Genomic DNA, 19,228 nt, shown 5'->3' on the forward strand with positions numbered 1-19,228 from the left:
GATAAGGAAACTGAGGCTGGAGGGGGTGAAGTCACATTCCCAAGACCCAAAGCATTAAATGGAAGAGTCAGGGGTCAACCCCAGACCTGTCTGGCTCTCAGGCCACTTCCCAATGGCCCTAAGAACTGCATCTGTTTAGTTTTCTGTCCCTGGGAGCAGCAGAGCCTGCACGCTCACAGCAGACATCCAAGAGCACATTTGGGGTGAACAGACAAGTTCCTTACTGCACATCAAACTGTAGACTGCCAAAAACAAAGCATATTGACAGAAAATGAAATGCCACCAAGACAGTCCCAGAAAACAGGACTTTCTCAATATTCCAGCTCATGAAATGTTTCCAGTATCACCAAAAAATCACCCACTTCAATTCCCCACCAAAACACAAAAAATATCTGATAAAATTGCTACTCATAACATGTGCAGAATCCACAGGATGCACGCATCAGATGGAGGAATCAGAGTTGTTTATCAGAATCCAGGACATAGCGATGCTTCCTTTAGAACATTCTGGACATGTGGAGTTTTCTTTTTTCCTGAGCTTTGCACTGTAAACTCTTATCAGGTGCTGAAAAGGTGGGGTTGGGCAGTATACGTACTGCAAGGGGATTTAAGGACCACGACAGACTCTATACCCTCTCCCGATCAGACAGAATTCAACACAATTCAACAAGCACACACCAAGTAATAACAACGGTCACCACTTACGTACCTGTCACTATGAGCCAGGAACCATTCTAAGCTTTCCAAAGTACTTTGCACTCTGCATCCCCAGGGCATCGGTACATCCACTCTAATAGGTGATCATGTTAGGGTCCCAGCAGGAAAGGGTGAAATACTTTGAGCAATGTGATAGCCAGCAAGGGGCAGTGAGAGGGTAGAGCCAAGCAGTGTGACCCCACTGTCTGTGCTCTCACCTGCTCTGCTGTGTGGCTTCCAGGTAACAGGTACTACACTAGAACTGAGGATAGAGCCACAAAGGTGGCACAGACACTGTTCCATCAGAGAGAAGGACAAAGTAACTACATGTATAGGGCAACAAGTCCCAGCCATTCTGCAGACATACCTGAGGGTAGATGGCTTGCACACATGATTTTGGTGCTCCTTGGGTCCTTGAGAAGGACCTGCTACTGTCTCACTTTAGAGGGGGACATTGAGCACCAAGCAGGCTTAGGACTTGCTCGAGCCCCCACCTGAATGCAAAGCCTTTGCTCTTCCACTGTTGTTTGCTGACTCTTGGCACTGCCTGCATCACTTAGCACCCTCCCCTTACCATGCAAGGGTCGCTTAAGAAGTCCCCAAACTGGCCCCAGTCATCAGGTCATTTCTATCCCACCTCTGCTGAAATGAGTCACAAGGCTGAACACTGCCAAGAGCAAGCAAGGGTGTTGGCGACACCCAGGCAGAGAGCAACTTCTTTATGTGGTTTTCACATCCTTTGACACCAGTCATTCACGGTGGTTTGGTAGACCCGGGACAGTCCTAGCAGATACCTGCCAGCATCTACTGCATGCACAGAGCTCTGTGATACAAGCAGGGGATGGGGACACCAAGTTCACAGGTGCCACCTTCCCTCCTGAAAGTGTCTCCAGAAAAGAGGCATGGGGGTGGGGCTGAGATGGGTAGGGAGAGACCAGGGACTCAAAGAGTGACACTGGTTACAGGCCTGAGGTGCTCTGACAAGATGAGCTCACTGCCAAGCTACTCAGTCACTTGATGTCAGGTTATGACCAGCTCAGCAGGGAGGGAAGGAAAGTCTAAGACCAACCGCTGGGGGGCAGTCTTTGCAGACTCACGCATGGGACCAGCCGGAGGCTGGCTGTCCCAGTGTCCCCCTCCCACTACAGCCATGAGGAGCTCCCAGATGAGATGCAAAGACACCTTAACAAGTCCAGGTGGTATCTGGGTAGACCAAGGGCTCTTGGGACCAGTGCGATGACGGAGAGGACATCTAGAAGGAGCATCAGAAAATGCAGGCAGAGGAATGGAGGCCCGCAGAAGATTAAGGGACAGCAGCCAGAACACATTGCCCCTTTCATTCATTCATTCATTCCATTCAACAGCATCCCACGCCTGGCCTATGGTGGCCCTGTGCTGAGTGCAGGGCCTCAGGCGTGAGTCTCACATGGTCCCTGCCCTCTGGAGCTCCTGCTCTGGGGAGGAGAGACTGTGAAAGACAAGAACCATGCAGTGTGGCTAGGACAGTGACAGAGAGAAGCAGGAGGTACCTGCCTCAGCCTGGAGGGGAGGGAAGTCCCTGAGGAATGGGAGAGGCAGCAGAAAGGGTGCAGAGTAGCTCAGCTGTGCACACAGGAAGAGGGAGGGCCCCATGAGGTCAGGGAATATAGACAGTTCTGTGATGGAGGAGGGGGTGTCAGGAACTGAATGTCTGTGACTCCCATAATGCGTACGTTGATCCTCCCCAGCCCCCAGCGTGATGGTGTGAAGAGGTGGAGTCTTCGGGAAGGTGAAGGTGAAGATCACTGACACTAGGAGTAGACCCATGAGAGAGCTAGTTCCCCTGTCTGTACCCTATGAGGCAAGAAGGCAGCTGCCTGCCAAACAGGAAGAGGGCTCTCCCCAGGACCGGAACTGGATGGCACCTCCACCTCAGACTTCAGCCTCCAGACCGTGATTAGCAAGTCTCTAAAGATAGGCCCCCGGCCTACGGTGCTTACTACAGCAGCCACAAGTCACTACGACAGCACTAACAGGAATGTCAAGAGGTGAGGACACACATGTGGCAACAAGGAATCTGGGCTTCATCCGGGTTTCAGGAAGATGTCACCCCAGCTGGGTACCCTGGTTTCCCTTCCCAAGCATTCCATGAATTCCAGAGCCACTCCAAGGGAGGTGGAGTGCAGAGGAGCCCCATCAGTCCTGGACAGCACAGGATTCTCCACGTCTGTTCCCTGAGACTAGGAGGAAGGCAAGTGTGGGGCTTAGAGCAGCCAATGGTGGTGCTGGATGATCTCGGCCTTAGGAACATGAGGACACTTGGAGGTTGGGACACAACGACGGGCCAACCATGATGCCGTTGAGCAGACGACAACACACTGACACACACCTGTGAGGAATGGTGGCCTGTGCCTGAAATGGAGCAGGACTGTCAGCACTCAGGGCACTGGTCTTTAAACCCCGTTCCTCCAAGCCTGGGTGCTCATCGAAGATGCTGGGGGAGGAACTCTCGGGGGATACCAAAAATGTCTCATTCTTTATTCTAGGTGTAATCATCTAAAATTCCACAAACATCGCACAAACTCAAACAAGCTTCACCCCCAAACGCTAATCCTCTGTAGATCCCACTGCAGAAGCCTGGGTCAGGTGAGCACCCAGCAAGTCCCAGTCTCGGGTCACAGCCACTCCTGCCCTCTCCAGTGAAAGGCTGGAGCATGAGAGACAAGTTACTCACAGACATTGCCAGCTGCAGATGTGCTGTGACAGCTGTCACTACACAGGACATTTTCAGGGCCACAGCAAAGCCCACGAACACTTGGGATGCGTCCCTTACATAAGTTAAATCATGATGCACGCCTGTAATCCCAGTTTCTTGGGTTGTGGAGATAGGAGTCTGAGTACTAGGGCAAAAGCACGAGACCCTATCTGAAAAAACAAACTAAACGCAAAAGGAGTGTGGGGGCCATGGCTCAAGTGGTAAAGTGCTTGCCTGCCAGGCACAAGGTCCTGAGTTCAAGCCCTAGTTCTACCAAAAAAAGTGCTGGCACAGTGGCTCAAGTGGTAGAGCACCTGCCTAGCAAGCATGAGGCCCTACAAACCCCAGTACTGCCAAAAAAACCAGAGAGAACCCAGTACTGCCAAAGAAAAAAAGAAAGAAAATTAAATTCATCAAGTACAAAGACTTTAAGACCAAAAACAAAACAACAAACAAACAAAAGCCATGTTACTAAAGTAAAAAACTGCCTTACAAATAGTGCTATCCGAGACAGGACAGAAGCGCTAATAAATCACTACTTCCCAGTTTTGTGTATCAGGGCAGGATGGTTTCATTGTTTGTTTGTTTTTTTTTTAATTTCATTTTGCAGATGGGGAAAGAGACCAGAATGAGGTAAGGGTATCACATTGGTCACACTGCTCTAGGACTTCATCCCTGCTCAGTGGGCAGAAGCCAGTTGCTCTGCACACAGCGGACAGAGCCTAAGGCATCACAGAAAGGCAGTAGGGGAGAATCAAAGCCAGCACCCTCTCCCCCAGTTCCTGGCCCCTACCTGCTTTCCACATCCCTTAGCCTTCCTTCCTTCCCTCCAGAGGATGGCACAGGCCACACCCACCATCATGAGATGGGAGAGAGTGCAGGGGGAGCTCAGTGCAAGCAAGGACAACTTCATTCCTCCACAAAACATGCAAAGCCAAGCACACCCTCCCCTCTCAGTGCCAATTTTGAGCACACGCGTCTGCATATGCAGAGGAAACACCTGTGCACTGCACAAAGCCGGAGTCCCCTCACTCACCTACAGCCAGAGAGGACAGTGTATAGCAGGAGAGAAGAGCGACTTCTGCCCACTGTCAACTATTCAGAAAGAACCAGACAGACAGACAGAACAGAACTATAGAATGAGTAGCAAGGGGTCCTGTTGTCCCTACTTTCTGAACTGGAGGATGTATCAGAAGTTCTTCAGGCTGGTCACAGTGTTAGGAGGCTATCCCAGCTACTTAGGAGGCATAGGTAGGAGGATTGAAGTTTGAGGCCAGCCCTGAACAAAAACACCAGACCCTACCCAAAAAATAACTAATACAAAAAGAGGTAGGGGTGTGGCTCAAGTGGTAGAGTGCCTGCCTAGCAAGCCCAGGTCTCTGAGTTCAAACCCCAGTATCTCAATAGATAAATAAATACAAGACTGTTGGGGCTTTCCCCAGGACCTCAGCATAAACAGGTCAGGACTGGACCAGAAGACATGTGGTTCTACAAGACCCGGATGCTGCTGCTGCTGCTGCTGCTGCTGCTTTTGCTAACCAGGACCCCACTGCTCTGATCTGTGCATTGCACAAACCCCAGTGAGGCTGATGACAACAGTGTTCCAGGCATCACCCTTCATAGCCCAGCATCAACTTTGCTATCTAAACTATTAAAATTACATTGAAAAAATATTTATAGACTTGAAGTAGCTATTGTAATAGTTCAGATCATGTCACCTCATTGAAGAGGTCATTTCCCACTGGTGCTGGGCAGTAGAAGGAGAAGAGGCACTAGTCACAGGCTCCACCCCCAGAGCCCTCCCATTGGTACTGGGACCAACCTGGACAGAACCAAGCACCCAGCGGGGTGCTCAACTCTGGTAAAGGCACAGGAAGGAGGCCAAGAAAGAAGTGGTGCTGCAAATGACCAAGGCCCAGAGTGGGAAGGCTGCCGGGCAGTGGAGGGGAGGGGAGGGGAGGGAGAGCAGTAAAGGCTGCCCGGAGCCCATCAGGGGCAAGATAGGCAGGCAGGGTGGGGAAGGCATAAGTGGGCAGTCCAGCAGGCCAGCATGAGCCAAGGCAGGGGAGCTGGAAACAGTGGGAGAGAAACGCCAGGGGTCAGTTCAGCCAGGAAGTAAACAGGTAAGGAGTCCATCACTTAAGGAGAGGATGGAAGGGAAAGGTGGGGCTGTGGATGTCTGGCTGCCAAGGTCAGAGCTGAGGTCAGCTATGGCCAGGTGTTTGCTGCTACTGACTTCTGATCTCAGTGGTCACAGGTTTCTTGTGTATTTTTTCTCTGCTTTTCATTTAACTGATGTTGTATTGTGGCCTAGCATAGGTCTGTCCTGGAGAATGACTCCTGTGCATTGAGAACGTGTATTGTCATGCTGCTGGTGGAATGTTCGGTAGACATCTGTCAGCTCTAGTGGGTTTACGATGGTGTTTGTTTCCTATGGTTGTTTCATCCATTTTTGAAAGTGGGGTCTTGGGGTGCGGTGTAGCTCAATGGTAGAGCACCTGCCTAACATGTAGGGGCCCTGGGTTCCATCCCCATCCACAGGGGGCAGGGGTCCTGAAGTATCCAATCATAATTATTGCTTTTCTACTTCCTCCTTCACTTCCTTAGGTTTTGCTTCATGTATTTTAGTGCGCTGTCATTAGGTGCAAATATGTTTACAATTGTTACATACTTCTGTGTATTGCCGCTTTCACCATTATTAAATATTGCTCTTTATTTCTGGTAACGTTTTTTTTGTTTAAAGTCTACTTTGCCAAATACTAGCTTCCTCATGGTGGCCATTTGCATATCTCTTCTCATCCTTCTACTTTCGATCCATTTGTGCCTTGACTCTAAAGTGTGTCTTCTACAGGCAGTGCTGTGGTCTGAATGAGTTTGTCTTCCCAGACTCCATATGTTGAAACCTAATTTTAGTCAATGCTACAGTATTAGAAGGTGAACCTTTGGGAGGTGGTTCCTGAGGCTTTGCCCTGTAAAATGGCTCACGCTGTAATCTGAGCTACTCAGGAGGCAGAGATTAGGAGGATAATGGTTCAAAGCCAGCCCCCAGGCAAATAGTTCATGAAACCCTACCTCGAAAAAAATCCATCACAAAAAAAGGGCTGGCAGAGCGGCTCAGGGTGTAGGCCCTGAGTTCAAACCCCAGTACTGCAAAAAGAGAAAGAAAGAAAAGAAACCTCAGAACAAGGCATGGTGGCTCATGCCTGTAATCTGTTACTTGAGAGGTGGAGATTGGGAGGATTGCAGTTGGAGGCCCCCATCTCTATCAATAAGCCAGGTGTGCTGGTGCATGCCTGACATCCTAGCTATGTGAGAAACTGTAGGGAGGAGGATCATGGTCTGAGGCCAGACCCAGGGAAAAATGGAAAAACCCTACCAGGAAACTAAAAAAAAAAAAAAAAGGGCTACAGGGTGGCTCAAGTGGTAGAGCACCTGCCTATCAAGCATGAGGCCCTGAGTTCAACCCCAGTACCATCAAAATACATACATACATACATACATACATACATACCCCAGGGAGCTAGCTAGCCCCTCTTGCCATGTGATGACCTCACAGGAAAAGCACCTATGAGGACTGAATCCACTGGTGCCTTAATTTGGACTTCCCAGCCTCCAGAACCATGTGAATAAAACTTCTATTGTTTATAAGCTTCCCAGCCTACGACATTTTGTTATAGTAATCCACGAGGATTAAGATAGCATATAGTTGGATCATCTACTTTATCCAGTCCAACAATATCTATCTTTTGACTGGATTTTTTAATCCACTCACATTTGCTATTGTTACTGCTATAGCTGGATTTATGCCTGTCATTTTGCTTTTTGTTTTCTGTTTGTCTCATATCACTTTTCTCCCTCTAGTCCTCTTTATTGCTGTCTTCTGCATGAAATGACTCAGGCATTACATTGGGCATATGATTCAAAGAGCTCTTGCCACTCAATTCAGATAGAAAATTTACCTCGCTGACCATTTTAAGCTCCTAAATGGCACATTTTCAAATCGATCATGATTTTTTTCTCTCTGCTTCCAGGAAGTGAGGACAAATCAATTATTTGTCTAATGGTCACAGGACGCCATCCAGAGAAACATCCATTGCCAGCTTCCTGGGCTGGAGGGTTTGAGGTCTTACAAGCTGACCTCCCCACAAGAAGGCAGGGTGAGGCCTCGGTGTTTTGGGATCTGCTTCATGGCATATGGTGACAAGCTCACATCAAGGCAGAAAGGGAAGGGCAGGAAGGTAGGCATATGCTCCACCTTGCTGTCATGTAACGTGGCACAGGTGACAAGGAGGCCCTTTCTTTGGCTGCTGCAATGGACAGAGAGGACAGCACGGGAGACCGCAATCCGCATCGCTGCTAAGAGAGCCATGTACTCCCAAACCTCCTCGCCGCTTGACCTCTTACATTACCTACAAAGCCCTCTCTTGTTCACCAGTGAAAACGAAGGGCAGCTGCAAACCCCAGGAGCTTGGGAATTGTAAAATCCCAAATTCACAACCTATGCCATGAAACAGCACCCTGGCACCCCCACCCATCTTCTGCTGCAGGACCCCCAATTTCTGATATGCTATCCAGCCACAGGCCTTGCTGGTGTCTTCAGTCTGAAGCATCTTGCATTGTGTTTCACCATCCCCCAGAAAAATCGGGGGGTCCGTAAGGCACAGGTCCTCTCGCACATGGCTCTCCCAGGGCAAATGTAGTGCTTCCCTGAAAGGGTGCCCCTTTCAAAGCAAGGCAGTTGGTAGGAAAAAAGCAGTTCCTTGCACCCAAACCCGGAGGCACCAAGCCTCACAGCAGAATCTGTCTATACAGGCTTAATGTGCACTCACCCAGCAAGCAGCCCAGCCAACATCCAGAGAGGCTGGCTTCCAAAGTGCACTGTGAGCAGGCAGTTGAAAGAAAACCCAAGCCAATTTCAGAAGAAATGCAGCCTCCCAGAAACGCGGGGCAGTTTGGGTTCTGAAGAGTAGCTCTTGGACATTTTCTGCTGCCCTAAACTAGAAAAAGGCTGCAAGTCTGGAGGGGCGGGGGGACCTATGAGTTTTAGAGGTGCTCCCCAAATGTCATCCTGGGGCTGATACAACAACCTGGGGTGTTTCAACTCCCAGCATTATGGAGTCTGGGTTTAGACAGCCACCCTAGAGGTGGCTGCTCAGAGAGCACAGTGACACTGAGGGCAGGTGGATTGGATGTGAACAAGAGATAGAGGAGCAGGCTGTGCTCCTGATGAGACGCTGACATTACAAGCCAAGAGTATGACCCACTGTGCGCCCTGCCCTGCACCAGGCCTGGGAATCCCACTAGGAATCAGACAGCATGTCTAGCCTTGTCGTTCCTTCAAGAGGGACTCAGACGAGTCTCAGGCCGTGACAGTACAGTGTCCAGGGCAGTAACAGAGACCCTGGGACAGGCTTGGCCCCTCCTGGGCATGGGAGGAAGGCAGTCAGGGAAGGTTTTTCAGAAGGCCCATAATGGATCTGAGGTCCAAGTGGAAGTGTTCACCATATGGACGGCTGATCCACCTCCATCAGAAAGGACAGCCTGTGCAAAGACCAGGCTCAGTGAGAAACAGCAAGTGGATGGTGCAGCTGGACATAGGCTCCAGGGCAGGCATGGCAAGACAGGGAGGCAAAGTGGACCATGCCACACAAGCTGGCAAAAGCAGAGGGGAGCAGAGGAAGCCCCTTCGGTCCATCCCCCCGCCCTGGGGTGGCCCCATCCTAGTCCAGCCTGACTTCATTCCTTCAATCTGCACTTATAGACTAAGCAAGGCCAAAAAAGGCACCCGGACAGGCCAGGGTCTTGCCTGGAAGCGTGATACGGGAGCAGGCAGCAAGGTCTGAGGAGGAAGAATGAGGGGACCTGAGCTGGGGGCCTGCCATGGTCCTTGCGTACCAGGCTAAGGGGACTGCACTCTCTACCATTAGTAAACTTCACTGTGTATATCTGAGGCTGGGACACAGAGGGAGTTAGTCACTGTGCATGTGACAGGCGCAGCTAACATCTGCATATTTCACAAAGATCTCCCACAAATACAACTTTATCACGATAGTCCTTGCGTTGTACCTTTGCTCGCGAGACTTGTTCACCCCGCACTCTTGCCATGTGTAGTCAGCTCCTCCGGGAAAGACCAAGGCTGGTCTGAAACCCACCACCACCATTTCTGCCTGGGCAGACAGACTTGTCACTCCTTCTGTACCAGCGAGATGGCGCCAGGCCACTGCAGGCTGGAGAGGGCTGATGACCCACTGCTGCTCTCAATAACCCCCTCCACCCACGGCTCATGCTAGTTTATGGGTGAGTACAGCTGTCTCCCATCCCACACCCGCAGGTGGCACAACACAAGACACCTGCAGGCACATGTGCTTGAGTAAGACGTGGAGGACACACTCAGGACGGTGTCCTCCCATGCTTCTCTCCACCAGTGATATCCCATGCTGAAAAAGAACATGCTCCCTCGTGGCTCCTGGCTATACCAGGGATCCAGCCCACAGTCCCCCTCCCTCGTGGCAGAAAGCAGTGGAGCAGAGTGGGTGCACAAAACAAGACAGTGGCCTGTGCCACACCCTAGAATCGGACGCCCAGCCCCAGCCTGGGGACAGCAGTAGCAGCGGCCACATGGGGAGGTGCGGGAAAGGTCGCCAGTACTTGCCTCCCTCAGGACACCATGAGGTTGCCAGCTCTTAAATCCTGGTGCAATGAACACCACGAGTGACTGACAGGCCAGAGCCATCAGTGGGAGTCACTCCAGGCAGAAGTGGCCGGACACTTCCAGGCCGTACCCAAGTCATCACCTGGCTGCCGGTGGCAAGAAACAGCTATGAGGCCTCTCCTGGGGACACAGAGCTAGAAACTGGCTGTCACCCCCATGAAACTGTCACATCTCCCTACTTGTAGCTTTCGAAGAACTCACGGTGAGCTTTGGTGACTGGATTAGTCTATTTAAATTGCATGGACTGTGGGTCTCCCTCCCCCAGAAAGTAAGCTGCCGAGGGCACCATGTCTAGGCCTCATGGGGCTCCAGGCCCTAGCAGGACACAAGGAGGCCTTGTCACTGCCATCAGACTCAGCTTCCTGTTTACAAAGGGAACAAACACAGACATCATTCACCTTCCTTGCCTAAGGTCGCACGTGCAACAGAAGTGGAGCTGGGATATGGACCCTGGGTGCCACCAAGCTGAGCCTGGTCCTCAGGGGGACTACAGCCTACAGTGGCTCTGCAGGAAGGGATACAATGTAAGCCCCACATGTAATTTGTGGTGCTGGGGACGGAACCCAGAATCTCAGGCATGCTAGGTAAGTGCTCTACCACCAAGCTACATCTCCCAGCCTATAATGTTAAATTTCCTAGTAGTCACATTTCAAAACAATTTTAAAATACAGTGAAATTGAGAATGCATTTCACTTAACCCCAAATATCCAAAGTAGGACCATGTCAACACACACTCAATGTCAGAGTCATGACTGAGCTCTCTTACACTCTCCTTTTGTCATAGAAAGGCTGAAATCCAGGGATTACTGTTTACTGTCTACTCACAGTCCATCTCGGTGCCACATTCCAGTGCTCTAGAGCCACAGCAGAGAGTGGCTGCTGTAACAGGACAGCTCAGCTCAGGAGGTCCCCTGGCCATCTGGGGCAAGTGTGTGAGTCACCAGGCATTAGCAAACTCACTCAAGATCTCAGCTCCAGGAGGTCCTCTGGCCACCTCGGGGCAAGTCTGTGAGTCCTGGGCCTTAGGAGACTTGCTCATGATCACGATGACCGAGACATCTACAGCCCCCACTAGCAGCCATGCCAGCCTACAAGTGCCCACTGCAGGCCAACCCTGCACTGGGCTGTCTGCTCTGTTAGTTTATGTGTTACTGACACCAATCCCAAGGGGCAGGGACATCCTCCAGATTTCACAAGAGGTAGTGAAGCCAGAAAGATTAAGTCACCAGCCTTACCACAAAGCCAGGTGGCATTAGGAAATTAAGTCACAGCTTCCTCCAATAAATAACAATGAGTACTTTTTTTGAGACCAGAAAACCCAGGAGGCAGTTCCTGCCCTCATGGTCCTTCCTTCCTTCCTTCTTTCCTTCCTTCTTTCCTCCCTCCCTCCCTTCCTCCCTCCCTCCCTCCCTTCCTTCCTTCCTTCCTCCCTTCCTCCTTTCCTCCCTCCCTTTCTCCCTCCCTCTCTTTCCTCCCCTCCTCCCTCCCTTCCTCCCTCCCTTCTTTTCTCTCTCTTTCTCTCTCTCTCTCCCCACATCCTCCCTCCTCCCTTCCTCCCTCCCTTCCTTCCTTTCTCTGTGGTATGAGAATGGAACCCAGGACCTGCACACGTGAAGTAGGCACTCTCCCACTTGAACTGAACCTCAGTCCTTTTGGCTTTCATTTGTTTTTCAGATAAGATCTTATGTTTTTGCCCAGGATGGCATTAGACTACCAGCCTCCTAACTCCATCTCCTGAGTAGCTGGGATTACAGGCATGCACGAATACACCTGGCCCCTCATGGTGCTTTATTCTACTCTGGGGGAGTAGGGAGAAATGATGGTATCTGAGGAAGTGAAATGATTCTGGAAGAAAGAGTGCTGAGGGTGAGGGAAAGTCGAGTCCCTACGTGAGTCAGTGATTGAGGTTGGTACATAAAGATGGGAAGAAGCCAGTCTGGGTGAGGGCAGGGAGCACATTTCAAACAACAAACAGCAAATGCTCCAAGCAGGAAGAGTCCAGCATGTTCCAGAAACCAGCAGAAAGGCAGCCAGGGCTTCCTGCACCATGCCAGCTGCCTCCCTTGGCTATTTCCTCAGCCTCCACCTTGTCCCTCCTGCCCCAGGATGCTCCCACGCTCTTGCTGGGAAAACAAGAGTCCATACACCAATCTCCAGCTTTTTAAGAACAAGCCAAGGCCAGACGCTCCCAGTACAGTGCTGGCGTGGAGGGCGTATTCACAACTGTTTGACAAGTGGCTGAACTGATGAATGAATGGGCAAGGGGAAGAAGAGGATTGTAGCACTATGTGCACTGCTTCAAACACCAGCCCTCATAGCCAAAGGTGGAAACAGCCCAGATGTACATGAACAGATGAGTGGACAGACACAATGGAATATTATTTGGCCATCAAAAGGAATGAGGCACAGACACACTTTGAAAACACGATGCTCAGTGAAAGAAGCCAGTCACACAAAGCCATGAGCTGCATGGTTCTGTGTCTAGGAAATGTCCGGAGGAGGTCAATGCAGAGGCTGAACACAGATCAGGGGGTCCAGGGACTAGGGAGAGCAAATGGGGGAAGTGACACTAATGGGCATGGGGTTTTCTAAGGGAGAGATGAAGGTGACTACACTGAGGGAGTGGCTGCCAAAGCTGTGCGAAATATCACTACATTGCACACTTTAAAATGGTTAATTTATGTTAGGTGAATTTCATCTCCATTTTTAAAATGGGGAAAAGAATTGCTTCAATGAAAAATGAGAATCGTGATCACGCTAATTAAAACTCACAAGTCAGAACAGCAGACACAGCACCAGCCTCCAGAAGCACCAGAAGAAAGTGCGACAAGAGAAGTCCCAGGCCTTAAGAAAAGGACAGAGACATCACTCGATCACAGCCTGGCAACCTGACCACATGCCTCCTGGGAAGCAAGACATCCCCCTGGGAGTGCATCCCACTCCCTCCAGCCCTAAGGAAGGAACCAGGGCCAGTCCCAGGCTTCTGGCTCAAAACACAGTGAAGGGAGATGCTCAGAGGCCAGCGAACCGGGCCAGCACATCCCTCTGACCTGGCACACACAAGGGCATTACGGGTACAAAGAGCAGTCCCTGCTGGTGCATGTGAAATCCCTTTCACTCAAAGTGGCCCTTCAGCCAAGCCTGAGCCATGGGAGAGGAGGGTGGTGCCCTGCACCAGGCTCTGGGTCTCCACAGTCCAGGTTAAGAGTTTGGGACACCTGATGGGTCCTGAGGATGCTTCTAACATGGCAGACCACATGGGAGGCACAGGCTACCCAGCAGCCGGTCCCAAGGACCATCGGGTTGGGGCTACCGTCCACAACCCGATCCTAGGCCAGGCCCTTTCCCTGCTCTTCCACCTCATCCTCACACCCTCGTGATATGCAAGGATGGAAATGGGGTCACCCTCTCTCCCCAAGATGGGGGTTCTGAGGGCTTGTAAAGCTGATGAACAACAGAGCTGGGAGGCAACCTGAGGCTGATGTCAACGCCTTCTCTACCAACCAGGAAGTTGTTAATGTTTGCTTTTCTCTGCAAACTGAACAGGCAGCAAGGGCCAGCAGTGAAGAATCTGAGGTGCCAGTGGAGGATGATGGAAAGTTCTAGAGTGGATGGCAGTGACGACTGTGCAGCAATGTAAGTGAGTCTCATACTTAAAAGAGTTAACATATTAGCTGTTATTAAATATCAAATACATCCGTTTAACCTACAAATATTTACATTGGTCAGGTACTAGACTGTCAACACATTTTTTATATACACTACATTGTATGAACATGGCAAGATTCAATTAGAGCTAACAAAAAAACATAAATCTTCTGGAGAACCAAAAAATCAAAAAGAAAATGGGCTTCTTGCCTTCAAATCCCTGCCGTGGAACTTATCAGCTGCGTGACTCTGGGTAGGCTTCAGAGACTCTCTGTGCCCATCTGTTAAAAATTCCACTCAGGGACCGGATGGACTCAGTCAGGTCACAATAGCACAGGACACAGCCAGCAAACCCTCTTAGACAGGGCCAGACAGTAAATGTTTGGGGCCTCACAGTTGCCTGCCCCAACTGCTCAATTCTGCCAGTGTGGTGCAGGCAGCTATACACCATTCATACACAAATGGGTGTGGCTGTGTTCCAATAAAACTTTATTTACAAAAACAGGCAGCAAGCCTTAGCTTGCCAGCTCCTGGCAAGAACCCCAGTGCTTGATAAGCGTTTGGCAAATGTTAACTGTTCTAGAAAGATAATTTCTAGCCCACTTCTGCAGATATACAAGAGGTTTAATACTTCCTGGGGCAGTTCTGCGAATAAATACTCATGCCAAAGCAAGAGCAGAGTACCTCTACCCCAACAGTGTCCTCCCTTACCCTGCCACCCTCAGAGGGCTGCCTTCTCTTCTGCTCCCCACTGGGATCCTGCCACATGCATGTGTCACCGCCTTCCTGGCCAGTCCCTGCCAGGCTCTTGCCTTTCCACCACCTAGAGGAGGGATATGCCACCCTTGCACAGAGCAGGCTCAGAGTCCCCTCTCTCACTGCCCACCTGGTCCAGGAAAAGCAGGAGCAAACAAAACACTTTCTAAAGGTATCAGGGTAGGGGCCAAGACTTGGAGATCTGTCCTACTACCAGCCGGCCTGGGGAGCCTTCTCTAAGCCTGACTTCAGCAGTGGCCACAAATTACACTATACTGCTACCCTTCCACTGAGCAGGTGGCTGAGCAATTTCTCAGGGAGATGGCGTTGCAAGGAGGTGACTTTGCACTGCAGGGGTCAGTGTGCCTGTGGGGTGACAGCTTTTGAGGTCCCAGGGAGACTGGCTGAACCCCTGTGCCCTGCAACTGCTCTTCCTCATCGAGTGCTCCTTACCTGAGCGGCTGTGCAGTTGTCAGGAGAGCACTCCTGGCAGGAGTGGGAGTGAAGCAATGAGAGCTGTTCTCCTTATATAACCCTCACTCCCACTTGCAGAAAAATGCACTGAGCTCAGAAAGGCTAAGTCACTCGGCCAAGGTCACAGCCAGTAGAGCTGGGCTGGTCTTCACCGCAGTCCCTCTGCCCAGCCCTGCTCACCTAGCCAGTGGCTGCTACTTATCATCACTATCTCCACTGTCAGCCAGAGAAAGACAAAAGAGGGCCTCTGATGTGAGCATCTGCTCTATGACGTAACTAAAGAAAAAGTCTTCCTCGTAGAACACACTGCTGGTCCCCACCAGAGCGGGGGACCAATGGGGACCATTGCTCCCCACTGGTACAGGGCATGAGGGCTCAGAGAGTTTAACTGCCTTGCCCAAGACCACACAGCAATAAGAAACGGGACACAGGGGAGCCCAAGTTCAGAAGCCCTGCAGATTTCCAGCCCCTCCGCCACCACCAAGGCTGTAGGGAGGAGACTGACCGGGAGAAGACCCCACAGTCTGTCCAAGGGAGGACCCCATTTAGTTGGGAAGCCCAAGGGTGAGTGGGGGAGGGGTCTGAATAAAACAATCACTGGCCAGCAGGTTATGTCTTCAGGTAGTAAAAAAGACAGCCATGAGCACAGTGGAGACTACTGCTAGCTTACGCCTTAGAAACTGGTCCTATTCCTGCCTGTCCCTGGCCCCACACCATGGGAGAAGGCCCCATCTGCCACCTCCTCACAAAGTCTTCCTGTCATGCGTCCCTGCATGTGTCTCTCTTACAGCCCTGACACTGCCAGTGTGACCCCCTCCCCAGGAAGACAGAGCCCCAACAAAGACAGGCTACCAGCTTCTCAGATCTCCTGTGTCCCCAGTGTCTAGTGAGCATGGTCTGCTTAAGGAAAAAACTACACAAACACTATGCTGTACACGCATGTGAAGTCCTGGGAGGCCCAGGTGAGAGAACCCCAATTTGGCAGATTCAGAGAAAGCTACAAAGAAAGCAGCTTGAGTGTTGGGCCTTACGGTATGAATAGAAGTTCTCCACACAGACAAGAGAGGGGAAATGGGAAAAAAATTACATGTGGAAAAACCTGCGTGAAGACATGTCCACAGAGCACAAAGGTGGTCCTTCTTGGGGCTGATACAGGGTAGGGGGACAGATGGGCCAGAGAAGCCCGGACGTGAGGAGCATGCCTGATAGTGGGGGCAATGAGATACGGAAGGTCTGTGAAGGGGAAAATGGTGATAGTCTTGCACCATGACGCTTTGGAGGTTTCTTGCTGTGAAAAGACCCAGAAGAGAGCTACCTCAAAGATGTCCAGCTTGCACACCTGGTCGGAAGTCTCAAAAACAACAAAGGCTTTGTGACAACCCCCCCAGGCCTCCAGCGGATGGTACAACCTTAGTTTTCCACAGTGCAGAATGTGGAACGGGGTTAAGCAAGAAGTGCTGGGAAGAAAGGAGACCACCACACCCATCCCCAAACTGCCCCTCCCCCTTTCAGGTTCCAGCTAATGGATGTCCCACCCAGGAATCCAGGGCCCTGGAAATAGGGCCAGCTCTTCCCACAGCCTCATCCCTTACCAGGGGATTACCCTAAGTTGGGGGGTGACATTCATTGTAGGTGGAAGGGAGGGGGAGGCTGAAACTGCTCCTGCCCTCCTGGTCTCTTCTGATCTGGGAAGCACAGCCATGACAAGAGAGTGACAGGCCCTGCCATACAGAGAAGTTCAGGCGGGGCAACGGGCTCTCCCTGACCTTGGCCTACAAGGAGCATGCTAGATGAGTAAGGGCGTTCCCACAGAGGGAACTCACGGCAAAAGGCCAAGGACAGTGTGCCTGTGAGAGAGCAGAAGGGCGAGAGACAGAGGAGGGGTGGCAGATAGATACTATATCACTGATGCTTAAAGACTGTGGCAGAGGCTGGCAGAGGGCCGAGGCCAGCCAAGCCTCAGGAATGGGGAGGCCTAGGATGCACGGGGAGGTAGCTTCAAAGGCAAAAGGCTCCTGCCTGGCAAGCGGCCTCTATTGGGATGACGAGGCCTGCCTACCGGAGCCCACCGCAGAGAGAATGGAAGGCCAGAGGGCTGGAGCAAGGGGCTGGGGAGGCGAGGCCGCGGCTCAGGCGGCTCACTAACACAGGCCACAAAGATCGCCTGCCGGAACTCAGGGTGCCAGTGCTGGCACCGCGGAGCCAATCCTTGCGCGCCATCTCCGGAGCCCAGTGCGCCCGGGGCGCGCCGCCCGGCAAAAGGGTGGGTACCAGCCTTTCTTTCCATCTCTCCAGCCTCCTCCCCGGCGCCCACGTGGGCGGAGCAGCGCGAGGGTGTGCGTGGCGCGGACCGCTGCGGCGTGTGTCATGCGTGGGGTGGGGTGCAGGCAGGACCCTCTCCCCCTCCCGGACTCCCGCCGCCGCCGCGGAGCGATCCCGGGCTCCACTCTCGGTGCCACCTCGGCGGGGGTCCACGACCTACCCGGCGGAGGACACTGAAGAAACCGGCCGGCCACGCCCCCCGCGCCACTCCTTGGAGGCACCGGGTGTGTCCCCCTCCCGCTCCTAGGCTCCGGGGCGGAATGGAGAGAAGGGTGGCGTGAGGCGTGGGGGGGGGGTTGGGGGCGGGACGGGGAGAGGGCGTTGGGGGAAGCGACGCCGCGGGTGGAAGATGTTGCAGGGGGTTCTGGAGAGGAGTGGGGGATGGGAAGGGAAGGGTGGGGGGGTCCAGGAGGTGGGATACGCGAGTGAGGGGGTGTAGGATCAGGAGGGGGAGCAATGGCTAGAGGAGGGAAAGGTGGACGATGAGGCGGGGCGACACCAGTCCCTGGCCACCGGGTCCGCCCATCGGTCGCGGAGTCCGCGGGTCCCTTCTGCCAGCGCGCCTCCCGCCCCGGCGCACCTGTACCCACCTGCTCGGCGCTCCGGCCCGAGCCAGGCAACAGCAGCAGGCGTAGCGAGCGCAGTCCCGCGCCGCATCCTCCGGCCGCCCCCTCCCCGCCCCGAGCGTACGCCGCTGTTGCCGCCTTAAAATGGATTAAATGGAACAAAAAAAAAAGCATGCAAAAAATCGTTAAAAAGCAACTGAGGAAGACGAGCAGATGTGCACACGACTCGGTCAGGCGGCGGTCGAGGGACGCGACGTGGGGACCCGGCTTGGACAGGCGGCCGGCGTGTGCCGCACGCTAGCGGCCGCAGCTCCAGCGGCTGCCGGGCGCCGGCTCGCAGCACGGCCCCGCCCCTCCCCCGCGGCGCCTCTCCGATTGGTGCGTCCTCCCGTCAGTCAAGGAGGAGGGCGTGGCTCCGACCCCGCCCCGCCCGGGGCAGACACTGGGAGCGGTTCTGCCCGAGGCCTGGGCGGTCTGAACGTGCGCGCTCGTCCCGGAGCGCTGTGGTCCGGTGGCGCAGCGCCCCTCGCCCTCCCGGGACCCCGGCGCCTTGCTGGATCCCAGCCATGCCTGGGAGGGCAAAAGATCCCCGAGGGGCACATGATCCCCAGGAGGGGCACGTGTGTATTTAACGTGGGACCTGACAGTGTCTTTAACGTGGTTCGGAAAGAGCGCAATCATCGCAGATACTGTAGCTCCTCCTTTGGAGCTACCGAAGGTCCGAGGTTAAAGCGAAGTGTTCAAGGTGACAAGTAACAAGTGACCGAGCCAGGATTCCAACCTAGGGAATCCTAGACCTGACTCCATAAGCTTCACCACTGGTCAAAACCACCTCGCCAAATCGTAGTTCAATGAATCATAAGATGTCAACCTGAGTCTTGAAGGAGGGTAGCATTTGGTGAGCCAAAGATTCATTCATTCGGTGTGAGTCTACAAATATTTATTGAACAGTAACTATGTACCAGGTAGTCCCTAAGATGTAGGGATGCCATAGTGAACAGAGAGGAAGTGGAGGATGCAAGGAGACGAGAGGGAAGAGCATATGCACGCAGGAAACAGCATGGAAGAAAATGGGGGATATTTGAGAATCTGAGAAAGTGGGTGTCTCTGGTGCGGAGAGGTGAGGAGAGAGTGTGAGAATGGGAGGTGGGCAGAGGCCAGCACTTGTGAGATCCTACAGGCTATGAGAAAGTTTGGTGTTTATCCTGACAGTGTCTTGCCTGAAGGTGGTGCATGGATCCACTGTCAGATTTACATTTTGTAAATAGCTATGTTGAGGCTCAGTAACAACCAAGCACAAATCTCACTGGCTTGTTCCTT

General features: G+C 52.5%; 1 protein-coding gene across 3 annotated transcripts in view; it reads right to left on the minus strand.

Annotated features, from left to right (window-relative positions):
• The window catches only part of Jakmip1 (janus kinase and microtubule interacting protein 1), a 137,274-nt gene extending 119,047 nt beyond the window's left edge, over positions 1-18,227 (minus strand). For 2 of the 3 annotated variants that reach the window (XM_074042656.1, XM_074042659.1), the window contains exon 1: positions 17,933-18,227. The gene's annotated coding sequence lies outside the window, so the exon portion shown is untranslated. Of the gene's footprint in view, positions 1-17,502; positions 17,525-17,932 lie in introns of those variants that run through there. The other variant, XM_074042658.1, reaches the window with a different exon arrangement.
• Positions 18,228-19,228: the final 1,001 nt, after the last annotated feature.

The sequence above is a fragment of the Castor canadensis genome, chromosome 9 (genome assembly GCF_047511655.1).
Source record: "Castor canadensis chromosome 9, mCasCan1.hap1v2, whole genome shotgun sequence".
NCBI lineage: Eukaryota > Metazoa > Chordata > Mammalia > Rodentia > Castoridae > Castor > Castor canadensis.